At 49.6% G+C, this 16,428-nt stretch overlaps 1 long non-coding RNA gene across 1 annotated transcript; it reads left to right on the top strand.

The window, feature by feature from the left end:
- Positions 1-10,931: 10,931 nt before the first annotated feature.
- On the top strand, positions 10,932-11,439 carry LOC131086071 (uncharacterized). The gene is made up of 3 exons (XR_009114710.1): positions 10,932-11,128; positions 11,224-11,267; positions 11,369-11,439. It is a non-coding gene; the product is annotated as an uncharacterized LOC131086071 (long non-coding RNA).
- Positions 11,440-16,428: the final 4,989 nt, after the last annotated feature.

Below are 16,428 nucleotides of genomic sequence, written 5' to 3'. Positions count from 1 at the left end.
CTGTGTGGCAGAGGGTCAGGGTTAGGAGGTGCCGGGCCTTCTTAGGAGCGCGGTGAGTAGCAGAGTGGTGGGGTTTTGGCCGATGCGGTGCCAAGGTCAGGCACTGATGTTTGGTTCTCTTTAATCTAGCTGTCTGAGAGACACCAGCCCGGTGCCAGCAGGACCTTCCCAGGTGACGAGGTGGCCTTTCTATGCACGTGACAGGGACCGGCATCCCCAGATGTCTGAGAGATAAGTAGAGGGCTGTGACCCACAGTGGGGATGAAGGCATGGTGCTGGTTTGGGAATTACCGGGAGGGGTTTTTGAGTCCAATTTGGAGGTGGGTGGTGTTCATGAAGTGGCCCCTTAGGCCCCATAAAAGCCACGTCTCACTTTTGATCGCAGTGCTGAGGTGTGCAGGGCAGAGCAGTCCCGGGGTGTCTCGTGTCACTTGTCTGTTGTGCATTATGTGTTGTTTGTGTATGCCATGTCTTTTACCTTAGGGGGGCCTGTCAGAAACCTTGGCATCCTTGTTAGCATCTGTGATCTCTGCATTCCTTGGCCTGGCACCCGGGCCACAGAACTTTTGACTGGGGAGCTCAGACAGGCATCAGACTCTCTTCTGTCTTTGGAAGCATCCAGTCAGGTGTCTTGTCAGGTCTTGTTCTGAGCTGTACGGACAGCTATGCCCCACCTGGATCCATTATGGTGGATTAGGACTTGTAATATTACGAGGTTAGGTAGAGGGTTCTGACTGTAGGTTTCCTAGGCATCCATCTTTGATTTATTCCAATAACTGCATTCAATTATCATCTTCTTCCTCCAGGGTTTTCTGAGCCTCATCAGCTCACCATCGGTCTCAGCTCGGTCATCTCCCTTTGCATTCTCTCAGTACTTGCAGCCATTTTCCTTGCCAAGAGATGTCTGTTCCTGTTGTGTCCCCGTTGTCTGTCCTGTCCTGTCCTGTCTGTCCTGTGTCACGGGTGTCTGCACACATTTGTGCCGGGGCTGCTCTGCCCTGCCGCACAGCCTGGTGCAATAGGAGAAGTCCTGGGGACTTGGAATTTGTAATGTGGGGTGTAGTTGGTCTCTAGATGGGATTTGTAGATGGACACATCATATCTGGAGCTCATCAGTTATCCTGCAACAGTGTGACTCTTGTCCTACCGTTTTTTCCAGAATCAGATGGATTAAATCTGTGCCAGGGGGCCCCATCCCGGGTGAGGGGATTGCCCCGAGCAGGTGAGGCCCCGTTTGTCTCTGCAGCAGAAGTGTGTATGGTGACTGTGTTACAGCTCTGTTCTTTGTCTTTCTTTTTAGGAAATAAATCTGGATTCCAGCAGCCAAGGTGGGCAGCGGAGAGAAGTGGTTGTTATTGCTCAGCTCTCAAGCACAACAATTTTTCAGCCGATTCATCGTGTCACAAGAGGGATCTGCCCAGTGTCAAGGATGATGTTTGAGATTGAGGCTTCAGGTGATTGAGGATGGTGACTGGGAGAGGGAGGGTGTTCAGGTATCCAGTTAGGAGTTCTTGGGAGGGGGTTTGCAGGCAGCAGGGTGAGAAAGGGTGTTTATTTGTTTATTTGAGGGCTCCCCCCCCCCCACAAGGCTGTTCAGAAGCCTAGCAGAGGCATTGCCATATCTTACAGCACACAAGGTCATCCACTGCACTCACAGCAATGCCATTTAACTTTGCCTTTCTCTAACCCAGGTGCCACTCCTAATAAAGGCCACCGCCTTGGAATCAGGATGAAGCTGGAGCCTGAAGGAGCCAGGCACGCTCAGGAAAGGGCAAGTAGCTGCCTTGCTGGGATTTGGCCCACATAAGTCTGAACTCATACTTTGGTTTTGGTTTTCTTTATTGCAGCTGACCGAGAGGCTCACAGGCCATCACAGAGCCCTCCGAGGCAGACTCATTTCAGGTGCAACGTGGATCCACATCGCCGATCATCCAAAAGATAAGTCGGGGGCCAGGGCCTGGAGATGGGAGAGTATCAGGTTGGGAGTTCTTGCGCCAGATTTAAAAATTGGCTGTGGGAAAAGCAGTCTTCTCCAAGGGCCTCTTAGGACAGGTAAAGGGAGAGGCTCTACTTTTGATGGCAGATGTCAGGCGGGCAGTGCAGAACAGCTCTGGTCTGTCTGGTGTTGTCTTGTGTGCCGTGTTACCTGGTGTGTCTTTGGGGTCCCTTTTGCCTTCTCCCCTCAAGACCCTCACCACAAGCATGATGTGTCGTGTTTCTTGTCCCCCCTGTTTGTCACGTTCTGTTTCACGGGTGTGTACACACGTTTGTGCCGGAGCTGTTCTGCCCTGCCCATGGCCTGCTGCAGTAGGACAAGCCTTGGGGAGTTGAAATTTGTAATGTGGGCTGTACTTGGGCTCTAGATGCTGTTCCTAGATTGACATAAGGTGTTTGCAGCTTGTGAGTTACCCTGGTTTTGTTTGACATAAGTTCTAACTTTCTTTCAGGTGCAGATGCATTCCCTGTGTGGCAGAGGGTCAGGGTTAGGAGGTGCCGGGCCTTCTTAGGAGCGCGGTGAGTAGCAGAGTGGTGGGGTTTTGGCCGATGCGGTGCCAAGGTCAGGCACTGATGTTTGGTTCTCTTTAATCTAGCTGTCTGAGAGACACCAGCCCGGTGGCAGCAGGACCTTCCCAGGTGACGAGGTGGCCTTTCTTTGCACCTGACAGGGACCGGCATCCCCAGATGTCTGAGAGATAAGTAGAGGGCTGTGACCCACAGAGGGGATGAAGGCATGGTGCTGGTTTGGGAATGACCGGGAGGGGTTTTTGAGTCCAATTTGGAGGGGGGGGTGTTCATGAGGTGGCCCCTTAGGCCCCATAAAAGCCACGTCTCACTTTTGATCACAGTGCTGAGGAGCGCAGGGCAGAGCAGTCCCGGTGTGTCTCGTGTCCTTTGTCTCTTGTGCATTATGTGTTGTTTGTGTATGCCATGTCTTTTACCTTAGGGGGACCTGTCAGAAACCTTGGCATCCTTGTTAGCATCTGTGATCTCTGCATTCCTTGGCTTGGCACCCGGGCCATAGAACTTTTGACTGGGGAGCTCAGACAGGCATCAGACTCTCTTCTCTCTTTGGAAGCATCCAGTCAGGTGTCTTGTCAGGTCTTGTTCTGAGCTGTCCGGACAGCTATGCCCCACCTGGATCCATTATGGTGGATTAGGACTTGTAATATTACGAGGTTAGGTAGAGGGTTCTGACTGTAGGATTCCTAGGCATCCATCTTTGCAGTTATTGGAATAAATCCTTCAGTTAGCATCTTCTTCCTCCAGGGTTCTCTGAGCCTCATCAGCTGACCATCGGTCTCAGCTCGGTCATCTCCTTTTGCATTCTCTCAGTCCTTGCAGCCATTTTCCTTGCCAAGAGATTTCTGTTCCTGTTGTGTCCCCGTTGTCTGTCCTGTCCTGTCCTGTCTGTCCTGTGTCACGGGTGTCATCACACATTTGTGCTGGGGCTGCTCTGCCCTGCCGCACAGCCTGGTGCAATAGGAGAAGTCCTGGGGACTTGGCATTTGTAATGTGGGGTGTAGTTGGACTCTAGATGGGATTTGTAGATGGACACATCATATCTGGAGCTCATCAGTTATCCTGCAACAGTGTGACTCTTGTCCTAACTTTTTTTTCAGATTGAGATGGATTAAATCTGTGCCAGAGGGCCCCGTCCCAGGTGAGGGGATTGCCCCGAGCAGGTGAGGCCCCGTTTGTCTCTGCAGCAGAAGTGTATATGGTGACTGTGTTACAGCACTGTTCTTTGTCTTTCTTTTTAGGAAATCAATCTGGATACCAGCAGCCAAGGTGAGCAGCGGAGAGAAGTGGTTGTTATTGCTCAGCTCTCAAGCACAACAATTTTTCAGCCGATTCATCGTGTCACAAGAGGGATCTGCCCAGTGTCAAGGATGATGTTTGAGATTGAGGCTTCAGGTGAGTTGAGGATTGTGACTGGGAGAGGGAGGGTGAGTAGGTATCCAGTTAGGAGTTCTTGGGAGGGGGTTTGAAGGCAGCAGGGTGAGAAAGGGTGTTTATTTGTTTATTTGAGGGCCCCCCCACACAAGGCTGTTCAGAAGCCTAGCAGAGGCATTCCCATGTCTTGCAGCACACAAGGTCATCCACTGCACTCACAGCAATGGCATTTAACTTTGCCTTTCTCTAACCCAGGTGCCACCCCTAATGAAGGCCACAGCCTTGGAATCAGGATGAAGCTGGAGCCTGAGGGAGCCAGGCACGCTCAGGAAAGGGCAAGTAGCTGACTTGCAGGGATTTGGCCCGCATAACTCTGGACTCACACTTTGGTTTTGGTTTTCTTTATTGCAGCTGACCGAGAGGCTCACAGGCCATCACAGAGCCCTCCGAGGCAGACGCATTTCAGGTGCAGCGTGGATTTCCATCACCAATCATCCAAAAGATAAGTTGGGGGCCAGGGCCTGGAGATGAGAGAATAATGGGTTGGTAGTTCTTGGGGCAGATTTAGAAATTAGCAAAGAGAAGAGCATTCTTCTCCAAGGGCCTCTTAGGACAGCTAAAGGGAGAGGCTCTACTTTTGATGGCAGATGTCAGGTGGGCAGTGCAGAACAGCTCCGGTGTGTGCCATGTTCCCTAGTGTGTCTTTGGGATCCCTTTTGCCCTCTTCCCTCGAGGCCCTCACCACAAGCATGATGTGTCGTGTTTCATGTCCCCCTGTTTGTCACGTTCTGTGTCACGGGTGTCTGCGGGTATTTGTGCCGGAACTGTTCTGCCCTGCCCATGGCCTGCTGCAGTAGGACAAGCCTTGGGGAGTTGAAATTTGTAATGTGGGCTGTACTTGGGCTCTAGATGCTGTTCCTAGATTGACATAAGGTGTTTGCAGCTTGTGAGTTACCCTGGTTTTGTTTGACATAAGTTCTAACTTTCTTTCAGGTGCAGATGCATTCCATGTGTGGCAGAGGGTCAGGGTTAGGAGGTGCCGGGCCTTCTTAGGAGCGCGGTGAGTAGCAGAGCGGTGGGGTTTTGGCCGATGCGGTGCCAAGGTCAGGCACTGATGTTTGGTTCTCTTTAATCTAGCTGTCTGAGAGACACCAGCCCGGTGGCAGCAGGACCTTCCCAGGTGACGAGGTGGCCTTTCTATGCACGTGACAGGGACCGGCATCCCCAGATGTCTGAGAGATAAGTAGAGGGCTGTGACCCACAGAGGGGATGAAGGCATGGTGCTGGTTTGGGAATGACCGGGAGGCGTTTTTGAGTCCAATTTGGAGGTGGGTGGTGTTCATGAGGTGGCCCCTTAGGCCCCATAAAAGCCACGTCTCACTTTTGATCGCAGTGCTGAGGTGTGCAGGGCAGAGCAGTCCCAGTGTGTCTCGTGTCCTTTGTCTGTTGTGCATTATGTGTTGTTTGTGTATGCCATGTCTTTTACCTTAGGGGGGCCTGTCAGAAACCTTGGCATCCTTGTTAGCATCTGTGATCTCTGCATTCCTTGGCCTGGCACCCGGGCCACTGAACTTTTGACTGGGGAGCTCAGACAGGCATCAGACTCTCTTCTGTCTTTGGAAGCATCCAGTCAGGTGTCTTGTCAGGTCTTGTTCTGAGCTGTCCGGACAGCTATGCCCCACCTGGATCCATTATGGTGGATTAGGACTTGTAAGAATGTGAGGGCAGGCAGAGGATTCTGACCATAGGATTCCTAGGCATCGATCTTTGCAGTTATTGGAATAAATCCTTCAGTTAGCATCTTCTTCCTCCAGGGTTCTCTGAGCCTCATCAGCTGACCGTCAGTTTGAACTCAGTCATCTCCTTTTGCATTCTCTCAGTCCTTGCAGCCATTTTCCTTGCCAAGAGATGTCTGTTCCTGTTGTGTCCCCGTTGTCTGTCCTGTCCTGTCCTGTCTGTCCTGTGTCACGGGTGTCTGCACACATTTGTGCCGGGGCTGCTCTGCCCTGCCGCACAGCCTGGTGCAATAGGAGAAGTCCTGGGGACTTGGCATTTGTAATGTGGAGTGTAGTTGGTCTCTAGATGGGATTTGTAGATGGACACATCATATCTGGAGCTCTTCAGTTATCCTGCAACAGTGTGACTCTTGTCCTAACTTTTTTTTGCAGAATCAGATGGATTAAATCTGTGCCAGGGGGCCCCATCCCAGGTGAGGGGATTGCCCCGAGCAGGTGAGGCCCCATTTGTCTCTGCAGCAGAAGTGTGTATGGTGACTGTGTTACAGCTCTGTTCTTTGTTTTTCTTTTTAGGAAATAAATCTGGATTCCAGCAGCCAAGGTGGGCAGCGGAGAGAAGTGGTTGTTATTGCTCAGCTCTCAAGCACAACAATTTTTCAGCAGATTGATCGTGTCACAAGAGGGATCTGCCCAGTGTCAAGGATGATGTTTGAGATTGAGGCTTCAGGTGATTGAGGATTGTGACTGGGAGAGGGAGGGTGATCAGGTATCCAGTTAGGAGTTCTTGGGAGGGGGTTTGCAGGCAGCAGGGTGAGAAAGGGTGTTTATTTGTTTATTTGAGGGCTCCCCCCCACACAAGGCTGTTCAGAAGCCTAGCAGAGGCATTGCCATGTCTTGCAGCACACAAGGTCATCCACTGCACTCACAGCAATGCCATTTAACTTTGCCTTTCTCTAACCCAGGTGCCACCCCTAATGAAGGCCACAGCCTTGGAATCAGGATGAAGCTGGAGCCTGAGGGAGCCAGGCACACTCAGGAAAGGGCAAGTAGCTGCATTACTGGGATTTGGCCCACATAACTCTGGACGTATACTTTGGTTTTGGTTTTCTTTATTGCAGCTGACCGAGAGGCTCACAGGCCATCACAGAGCCCTCCGAGGCAGACGCATTTCAGGTGCAGCGTGGATTCCCATCACCAATCATCCAAAAGATAAGTCGGGTGCCACGGCCTGGAGATGGGAGTGTATCAGGTTGGGAGTTCTTGTGCCAGATTTAAAAATTGGCAGTGGAAAAAGCAATCTTCTCCAAGGGCCTCTTAGGACAGCTAAAGGGCGAGGCTCTACTTTTGATGGCAGATGTCAGGCGGGCAGTGCAGAACAGCTCTGGTCTGTCTGGTGTTGTCCGGTGTGCCGTGTTCCCTAGTGTGTCTTTGGGGTCCCTTTTGCCTTCTCCCCTTGAGGCCCTCACCACAAGCATGATGTGTCGTGTTTCTTGTCCCCCCTGTTTGTCACGTTCTCTGTCACGGGTGTGTGCACACGTTTGTGCTGGAGCTGTTCTGCCCTGCCCATGGCCTGCTGCAGTAGGACAAGCCTTGGGGAGTTGAAATTTGTAATGTGGGGTGTACTTGGGCTCTAGATGCTGTTCCTAGATTGACATAAGGTGTTTGCAGCTTGTGAGTTACCCTGGTTTTGTTTGACATAAGTTCTAACTTTCTTTCAGGTGCAGATGCATTCCGTGTGTGGCAGAGGGTCAGGGTTAGGAGGTGCTGGGCCTTCTTAGGAGCGCGGTGAGTAGCAGAGTGGTGGGGTTTTGGCCGATGCGGTGCCAAGGTCAGGCACTGATGTTTGGTTCTCTTTAATCTAGCTGTCTGAGAGACACCAGCCCGGTGGCAGCAGGACCTTCCCAGGTGACGAGGTGGCCTTTCTTTGCACCTGACAGGGACCGGCATCCCCAGATGTCTGAGAGATAAGTAGAGGGCTGTGACCCACAGAGGGGATGAAGGCATGGTGCTGGTTTGGGAATTACCGGGAGGGGTTTTTGAGTCCAATTTGGAGGTGGGGGGTGTTCATGAAGTGGCCCCTTAGGCCCCATAAAAGCCACGTCTCACTTTTGATCGCAGTGCTGCGGTGTGCAGGGCCGAGCAGTCCCGGTGTGTCTCGTGTCACTTGTCTGTTGTGCATTATGTGTTGTTTGTGTATCCCATGTCTTTTACCTTAGGGGGGCCTGTCAGAAACCTTGGCATCCTTGTTAGCATCTGTGATCTCTGCATTCCTTGGCCTGGCACCCGGGCCACAGAACTTTTGACTGGGGAGCTCAGACAGGCATCAGACTCTCTTTTCTCTTTGGAAGCATCCAGTCAGGTGTCTTGTCAGGTCTTGTTCTGAGCTGTCCGGACAGCTATGCCCCACCTGGATCCATTATGGTGGATTAGGACTTGTAAAAAATGTGAGGGCAGGCAGAGGATTCTGACCATAGGATTCCTAGGCATTGATCTTTGCAGTTATTGAAATAAATCCTTCAGTTAGCATCTTCTTCCTCCAGGGTTCTCTGAGCCTCATCAGCTCACCATTGGTCTCAGCTCGGTCATCTCCTTTTGCGTTCTCTCAGTCCTTGCAGCCATTTTCCTTGCCAAGAGATTTCTGTTCCCGTTGTGTCCCCGTTGTCTGTCCTGTCCTGTCTGTCCTGTGTCACGGGTGTCTGCACACATTTGGGACGGGGCTGCTCTGCCCTGTGGCATAGCCAGCTGCGATAGGAGAAGTCCTGGGGACTTGGAATGTGTAATGTGGGGTGTAGTTGGACTCTAGATGGGATTTGTAGATGGACACAGGATATCTGGAGCTCCTCAGTTATCCTGCAACAGTTTGACTCTTGTCCTACCTTTTTTTTCAGATTGAGATGGATTAAATCTGTGCCAGAGGGCCCCGTCCCGTTGAGGGGATTCCCCTGAGCAGGTGAGGCCCCATTTGTCTCTGCAGCAGAAGTGTGTATGGTGACTGTGTTACAGCACTGTTCTTTGTCTTTCTTTTTAGGAAGTAACTCTGGATACCAGCAGCCAAGGTGAGCAGCAGAGAGAAGTGGTTGTTATTGCTCAGCTCTGAAGCACAACAATTTTTCAGCAGATTCATCGTGTCACAAGAGGGATCTGCCCAGTGTCAAGGATGATGTTTGGGATTGAGGCTTCAGGTGAGTTGACGATGGTGACTGGGAGAGGGAGGGTGATCAGGTATCCAGTAAGGAGTTCTTGGGAGGGGGTTTGCAGGCAGCAGGGTGAGAAAGGGTGTTTATTTGTTTATTTGAGGGCCCCCCCAACACAAGGCTGTTCAGAAGCCTAGCAGAGGCATTGCCATGTCTTAGAGCACACAAGGTCATCCACTGCACTCACAGCAATGCCATTTAACTTTGCCTTTCTCTAAGCCAGGTGCCACTCCTATGGAAGGCCACAGCCTTGGAATCAGGATGAAGCTGGAGCCTGAGGGAGCCAGGCACGCTCAGGAAAGGGCAAGTAGCTGCCTTGCTGGGATTTGGCCCACATAAGTCTGAACTCATACTTTGGTTTTGGTTTTCTTTATTGTAGCTGACTGGGAGGCTAACAGGCCATCACAGAGCCCTCCGAGGCAGACTCATTTCAGGTGCAGCGTGGATTCCCCTCACCAATCATCCAAAAGATAAGTTGGGGGCCACGGCCTGGAGATGGGAGTGTAGCAGGTTGGGAGTTCTTGGGGCAGAGTTAAAAAGCAGCAGAGGGAAAAGCATTCTTCTCCAAGGGCCTGTTAGGACAGCTAAAGGGAGAGGCTCTTCTTTTGATGGCAGCTTTCAGGCGGGCAGTGCAGAACAGCTCCGGTCTGTATCCTGTTGTCTGGTGTGCTGTGTTCCCTAGTGTGTCTTTGGGGTCCCTTTTGCCCTCTTCCCTCGAGGCCCTCACCACAAGCATGATGTGTTGTGTTTGGTGTCCCCCTGTTTGTCACGTTCTGTGTCACGGGTGTCTGCAGGTATTTGTGCCGGAGCTGTTCTGCCCTGCCGCATGGCGTGCTGCAATGGGACAAGCCTGGGGAGTTGAAATTTGAATGTGGGCTCTACTTGGGCACTAGGTGCTATTCCTAGGTTTACATAAGGTGTTTCCAGCTTGAAAGTTAAAGTTATTGTGGAGGTGTGTGACATATGTTCTAACTTTCTTTCAGGTGTGGATGCATTGCATCCATGGCAGAGGGTCAGGGTTAGGAGGTGCTGGGCATTCCTAGGAGCGCGGTGAGTAGCAGACTGGTGGGGTTTTGGCTGATGCGGTGCCAAGGTCAGGCACTGATGTTTGGTTCTCTTTAATCTAGCTGTCTGAGAGACACCAGCCCGGTGCCAGCAGGACCTTACCAGGTGACGAGGTGGCCTTTCTTTGCACCTGACACAGGCATCCCCAGATGTCTGAGAGATAAGTAGAGGGCTGCAACCCTCAGAGGGGATGAACGTGGGGTGCTTTGTCAGGACTCCCTGAGGTGGGGGTCTGAGTTGGCTCTGGCAATGAGGTTAGCCAAGATGTTGCCCCTTAGGCCCCATGAAAGCAAAGTCTCCCTTTTGGTCACAGTGCTGAGGTGCGCAGCAGGGCAGAGCAGTCCTGGTGTGTCTTGTGTCACTTGTGTATTGTGTGTTTTCCTGGATATCTCATGTCTCTTATCTTAGCCCTGTGAGGGGCCTCTCAGAAACCTTTCCTAGCATCCGTGATCTCAGCGTTCCTTGCCCTGGCACCCATGCCATAGATCTTTTGACTGGGGAGCTCACACAGGCATCAGAAATGCATCTCTCTTTAGAAGCGTCCAGTCAAATGTCTTGTCATGTCTTGTTCTGACCTGTACGGACAGCCATTGTGCGCAATGATCCATTATAGCAGAGTAGGACTTGTAAGGATGTGAGGTTAGGGAGAGGATTCTGACTGTAGGATTCTCGGGCATCCATCTTTGCAGTTTTTGGAATAAATCATTCTGTTTGCATCTTCTTCCTCCAGGGTTCTCTGAGCCTCATCAGCTCGCCATCAGCTTCAACTCTTCTTCTTTTGCATTCTCTCAGTCCTTGCAGCCATTTTCCTTGCTAAGAGATTTCCGTTCCTGTTGTGTCCCCAGTGTTTGTCACGTCTTGTCTGTCCTGTGTCACGGGTGTCTGCACACATTTGTGCTGGAGCTGCTGTTCTGCCCTGCTGCAATATGAGAAGTCTCAGGGACTTGGAATTTGTAATGTGTAGTTGGATTCTAGATGGGATTTGTAGATGGACACAGGATACGTGGAGTCCATAAGTTATCCTGCAGCCCTTTCACTTTCATCCTAACTTTCTTTTAGTTGCAGAAGGATAAATCCAGGGCAGAGCCCCCCATTCTGGGTGAGGGGATTCCCCTGTGAAGGTCAGTCACTGTTTGTCTCTGCAGAGGAAGCATAAATTGTGGCTGCTGCAGCTCTGCTCTTTGTCTTTATTTTTAGGAAGTCAAGGCAGAGAGCAGCTGTCAAGGCTGAGTGGGCAAGGTGAGCATTCAGTAGGGTACCGAAACAGTTGTTATTGCTGAGGTCTCAGTTTCTGGTGCAGCTCTAGGTATGTATTATTCCTCTTTTTATTTTAGATGGACTGCTTGCCATCTATCCTAGCCCAGCATGCCCATGCCAGGTGGGTTCAAGCTTAAGGTATCAGTGTGGCATACTTGTCAGGGTTGGGAGGTTGTGTTTTCACAGTATCTCAGCATGCTTTTCTGCTTTGTTTCTTTGCAGGTGCTGTCGCTGCCCTAGGCATGCCGGGGAAGAGAGGAGGGCAGGTGACTCGGAGTTTAGGCGGGCTGATTCCTAGGTGAGCGTTATGCAGCAGCATGCTAAGTGTGTACATTTTCTTTTTGCAGGTATCTTCCAGGCGGCCTCTGGAGTCAAATCAAGACTTGAGGTGAGCTGGGGCAGGGGTGCGAAGGAGTCCCGGGGATTACTGTTTTTGAGGGCAATAGTCACGTTTTCTGTTTTGCCTTAGGTACCCTGGGCAGGCTTGTAGCCACAGCTTGGAAGCGGCAGCACCGAAGCGCACACATTGAGAACGTCTCAACGTCCACGTCCGACCGAGGATGGATTTTGTCTGCTTGTCTTCCAAAAGCTAAGTGTCGGGGCCAGTGGTTGGGAGAAGGGGAAAAGCCTTTACTATCACAGGAGGCAATCTGATGTCAGCTTAGCGGAGAGGTCTGTAGTGGGACAGGCTCCCTGGAAGTAAAGGGAGAGGGTTTCTCCTCAGCCTCACCAGAGCCTTTGCCGGGCAGGGCAGTTCCTACCCATCTCCACATTCTCGTGAACTTTGCGTCATCTGCCTTCCTCGACTTGAAGTCGTCACGGCTCTTTCCCCCATGGAGCTTGCCTTCAGGTCCGGAGCTGTAGCCGCAGTCACCTGGCAGTCCGCTTCCTTCTCTAGGCTTGCTGAGCCTCTCGAGCATCCTCCTAACTGCTTTGGCCCTAACTTCCTTTAATGAGTTGCATTTCATCATCACGTGCTGTTGTCATAGGGCTTCCTTTCCCTTGGCCTCATTGGCCTCTGGCTCGTCTTGTGCTAGGACTCTCGGGTCCCTAAAGGGAAAGTGCCAAGCAGTTGCAACTTGTCTCTGTGTTATGTCATCTGTGTCTATGTTATGGTGTGTGTGTCCATTGTCTTCCACGGCATAGGCCTTTGTTACATCTCAATGCTTTATCGGCTCTCTTCTGTGCCATGTTCTACTCACATTCCTTGCCGGATATCTCTTATTCCAGCATCTTTACATTTTTACTCTTTGAGACAGGAATGTCTCACAGGGACAAGATGTTCTCATCCATCTTCCTTCTCACTATCAGCTTTGGTAGTGGGTTTTTTTCCATTTTCTTGAACTTCTAGAGGGAGCATCTTACACCCTCCTCACGTGACTGCAGTAGTTCTATAGGTTCCATCTTCTCAAAGGATACAGGGCTCAATAAGTAATCTTCCAGAGAGTTTTCTTAAGTCGTGGTTTATATTGTATGTTCCTATGTTGGCTTATATTGTATGTACTTACATACAGTATAAGTACGTACAGTATAAGCCAGCATAGGTACATGCAATGTAAGTGCATCGCCTTTTATTGTCTGTACTTACACTGCATGTAAGCATGTCGCCTTATATTGTGTGTACTTACACTCTGTGTACACTTACACTGTATGCGTCAGCTTATATTGTGTGTAGACTGTACCACTTATGATCGGAGCTGCCCTGCCCTGGCACATAGTCACAGTTAGGTAGAACAGTTATAACAACTTTACTGTTCATCTGTCTTTTGTGGGATTTTGGGTAGAAAATTCATCAGTCCAGAGTGGGGACAAGTCCTAGCTGTCAGATAGCCACTTGTTGACCCTTCCTGTTGTCTCACAGGTCCCCGAGGCTGCTGATTTCCCCAGGATCTGCCATTTAGCTCAAGGAGCGGCAGCCAGAAGATGTGTCAAAGCACCTTCTTCAGCATCTCAGAGAAGGGCCACAGTGAGCGTGTAAGAAGGAGTGTGTGTGAGAGCACGTGGCTGTGTCTGTCTGTTCGTCTCTGCGTGTGTGAGCGCATGCTGACTGGATTTAACCTTGTGTATATGACTTTTGCTTTTCAGGTTTTGCAACTCATTGTTAAATTGAGAATAAAAAATCCCCAGCTGCCTTCCACCCTGGCTGTTTTTTTTTTTTTTGGTCCCGGCCAAGTAAAAACCCAGAAAAATACTCCAAGATAGGCAAGAAAAGGCCCAAAAAACCCAGTAAAAAAACCCAAGATGGGCAAGAAAAACCCAGAAAAAAGCAGAATAAACCCCAAAATGGGCAACAAAGAAACCCCACAAAAATCCAGGAAAAAAACTGCAAGATGGGGAAGAAAAAAATCAAGAAAAAACCCAGAACAATCCCAGGGAAAAAATCTCAAGAGGGGCAAGAGCAAACCCGGGAAAAAAAGCTAAAAACCCCAAGATGAGCAAGAAAAAACCAGGAAAAAAAACCAAGATGGGCAAGAATAGCCCAGAAAAAACCCAGAAAAAAAAAAAAAACCAGGAAAAAGAAACCGGAAGAACCCCCAAGGTGGGCAAGGAAAACCCAGAAAAAACCAAGGAAAAAAACCAAACATGGGCGAGAATACCCAGAAAAAAACCCCAAGATGGGCAAGAAAAAACACAGAAAACTCCCACAGAAAACCAGATGGGCAAGAAGAATCCCAAAAAACCCCCACAAGATGAACCAGAAAAAACGCAGGAAAAACCAGGAAAAATAAACCAGGAAAAAAAAACGGAAAAAAAATCCCAAGATGGGCAAGGAAAAACCCAGAAAAAAACCAAGAACAAAAACCCGAGACTGGCAGGAAAAAACGCAAAAAAAAAAAAACCAAGATGGGCAAGGACAAGATCCTCAAAAAACCCAGAAAAATCACAGAAAATCCCCCCAAGATGGGCAAGAAAAAAAGCAAGATGGACCAGAAAAAACCTGAAAAAACCAAGAAAAAAAAAAAAAAAAAAAAGGAAAAAAAAAAAGGGGAAAAAACCACCAAGATGGGCAAGAAAAAACCCAGAAAAAAAACCCAGAAAAAAAATTCAAGATGGGCAAGAATAAACCTGGAAAAACCCCGCAAGACTGGCAAAAAAAACCCAGGAAAAACTCCAAATTGGGAAGAAAAAAAACTGTCGTAAAAGGTGTCGTAAAGCGCGACTGTCGTAAAAGGTGCCGTAAAGCAGAACTGTCGTAAAAGGTGTCGTAAAGCGCGACTGTCGTAAAAGGTGCCGTAAAGCGCGACTGTCGTAAAGACTGCCGTAAAGCGCGACTGTCGTAAAAGGTGCCGTAAAGCAGAACTGCCGTAAAAGGTGCCGTAAAGCGCGACTGTCGTAAAAGGTGCCGTAAAGCACGACTGTCGTAAAAAGTGCCGTAAAGCACGACTGTCGTAAAGCACGACTGCCGTAAAAGACGTCGTAAAGCGCGACTGTCGTAAAGACGTCGTAAAGCACGACTGTCGTAAAAGACGTCGTAAAGCACGACTGTCGTAAATACGGCCGTAAAGCGCGACTGTCGTAAAAGGTGCCGTAAAGCGCGACTGTCGTAAAGACGTCGTAAAGCACGACTGTCGTAAAGTCTGCCGTAAAGCGCGACTGTCGTAAAAGGTGCCGTAAAGCTCGACTGTCGTAAATACGGCCGTAAAGCACGACTGTCGTAAAAGACGTCGTAAAGCACGACTGTCGTAAAGGCGTCGTAAAGCACGACTGTCGTAAAAGACGTCGTAAAGCACGACTGTCGTAAAAGGTGCCGTAAAGCACGACTGTCGTAAAGACGTCGTAAAGCACGACTGTCGTAAAAGGTGCCGTAAAGCGCGACTGTTGTAAAGACGTCGTAAAGCACGACTGTCGTAAAAGACGTCGTAAAGCACGACTGTCGTAAAAGGTGCCGTAAAGCACGACTGTCGTAAAAAGTGCCGTAAAGCACGACTGTCGTAAAGCACGACTGCCGTAAAAGACGTCGTAAAGCGCGACTGTCGTAAAGACGTCGTAAAGCACGACTGTCGTAAAAGACGTCGTAAAGCACGACTGTCGTAAATACGGCCGTAAAGCGCGACTGTCGTAAAAGGTGCCGTAAAGCGCGACTGTCGTAAAGACGTCGTAAAGCACGACTGTCGTAAAAGGTGCCGTAAAGCACGACTGTCGTAAAGACGTCGTAAAGCGTGACTGTCGTAAAGTCTGCCGTAAAGCGCGACTGTCGTAAAAGGTGCCGTAAAGCACGACTGTCGTAAATACGGCCGTAAAGCACGACTGTCGTAAAAGACGTCGTAAAGCACGACTGTCGTAAAGACGTCGTAAAGCACGACTGTCGTAAAAGACGTCGTAAAGCACGACTGTCGTAAAAGGTGCCGTAAAGCGCGACTGTCGTAAAGACGTCGTAAAGCACGACTGTCGTAAAAGGTGCCGTAAAGCGCGACTGTCGTAAAGACGTCGTAAAGCACGACTGTCGTAAAAGACGTCGTAAAGCACGACTGTCGTAAAGACGTCGTAAAGCACGACTGTCGTAAAAGACGTCGTAAAGCACGACTGTCGTAAATACGGCCGTAAAGCGCGACTGTCGTAAAAGGTGCCGTAAAGCGCGACTGTCGTAAAAGGTGTCGTAAAGCGTTACTGTGCGAATTGTTTCGAAGAGCCGAACTTAAATGTGTTTAGACCAAGAGCCGAACCAAGCCGAATTCAGCCGAGTTTCATTAAACAGAACTGAACATCGCCGCACCGCTGTGCCTGCAGTGTGCCTGTGCAGACAGCAGGGGGCGCTGTGCCTGCAGCGCGCCGGTGCACACAGCAGGGAGCGCTGTATAAAGTAAGTATGAAATATCAACTATCTATAAGAAGGAATAAACGCTCTATGTCACGTGCAGCAGTAGAAAATTTCAGGTTCCCAGGAAATAAATAGTTTTCTTTAAATCATTTACATTTTGGAGTTTTTTTAATCCCAGATAGCCTGAAAGTTTCTACTGCTGCTTTTTTATTCTAAAGCTAGAAATGAAAACCAAGATTAGAAATACAGGGAAAGAAAGAAAGAAAGGAAGAGAAAGAAAAAAAGAAAATAACGAAAGGAACTGAAAGGAAGAAAGAAGGAAGGGAGGAAGACAGACAAAAAAAAACCAAAAACAAGGAGGGCAAGGAGAAACCTAGGGGGGAAAAAAAGAAAAAGAAAAGAAAAGAAAAAAAAACAACAAAAAACAAACTCACAGAAGAAAACCAAGATGGGCAAGAAAAATCCCTGAAAACAGACCAGAGAAAAACCCCAAGATGGGCAAGAAACAAAATCACAACAAAAA

The sequence above is a fragment of the Melospiza georgiana genome, chromosome 8, assembly GCF_028018845.1.
Source record: "Melospiza georgiana isolate bMelGeo1 chromosome 8, bMelGeo1.pri, whole genome shotgun sequence".
Lineage (NCBI taxonomy): Eukaryota > Metazoa > Chordata > Aves > Passeriformes > Passerellidae > Melospiza > Melospiza georgiana.
This window is presented reverse-complemented; position numbering and strand designations above follow the sequence as displayed.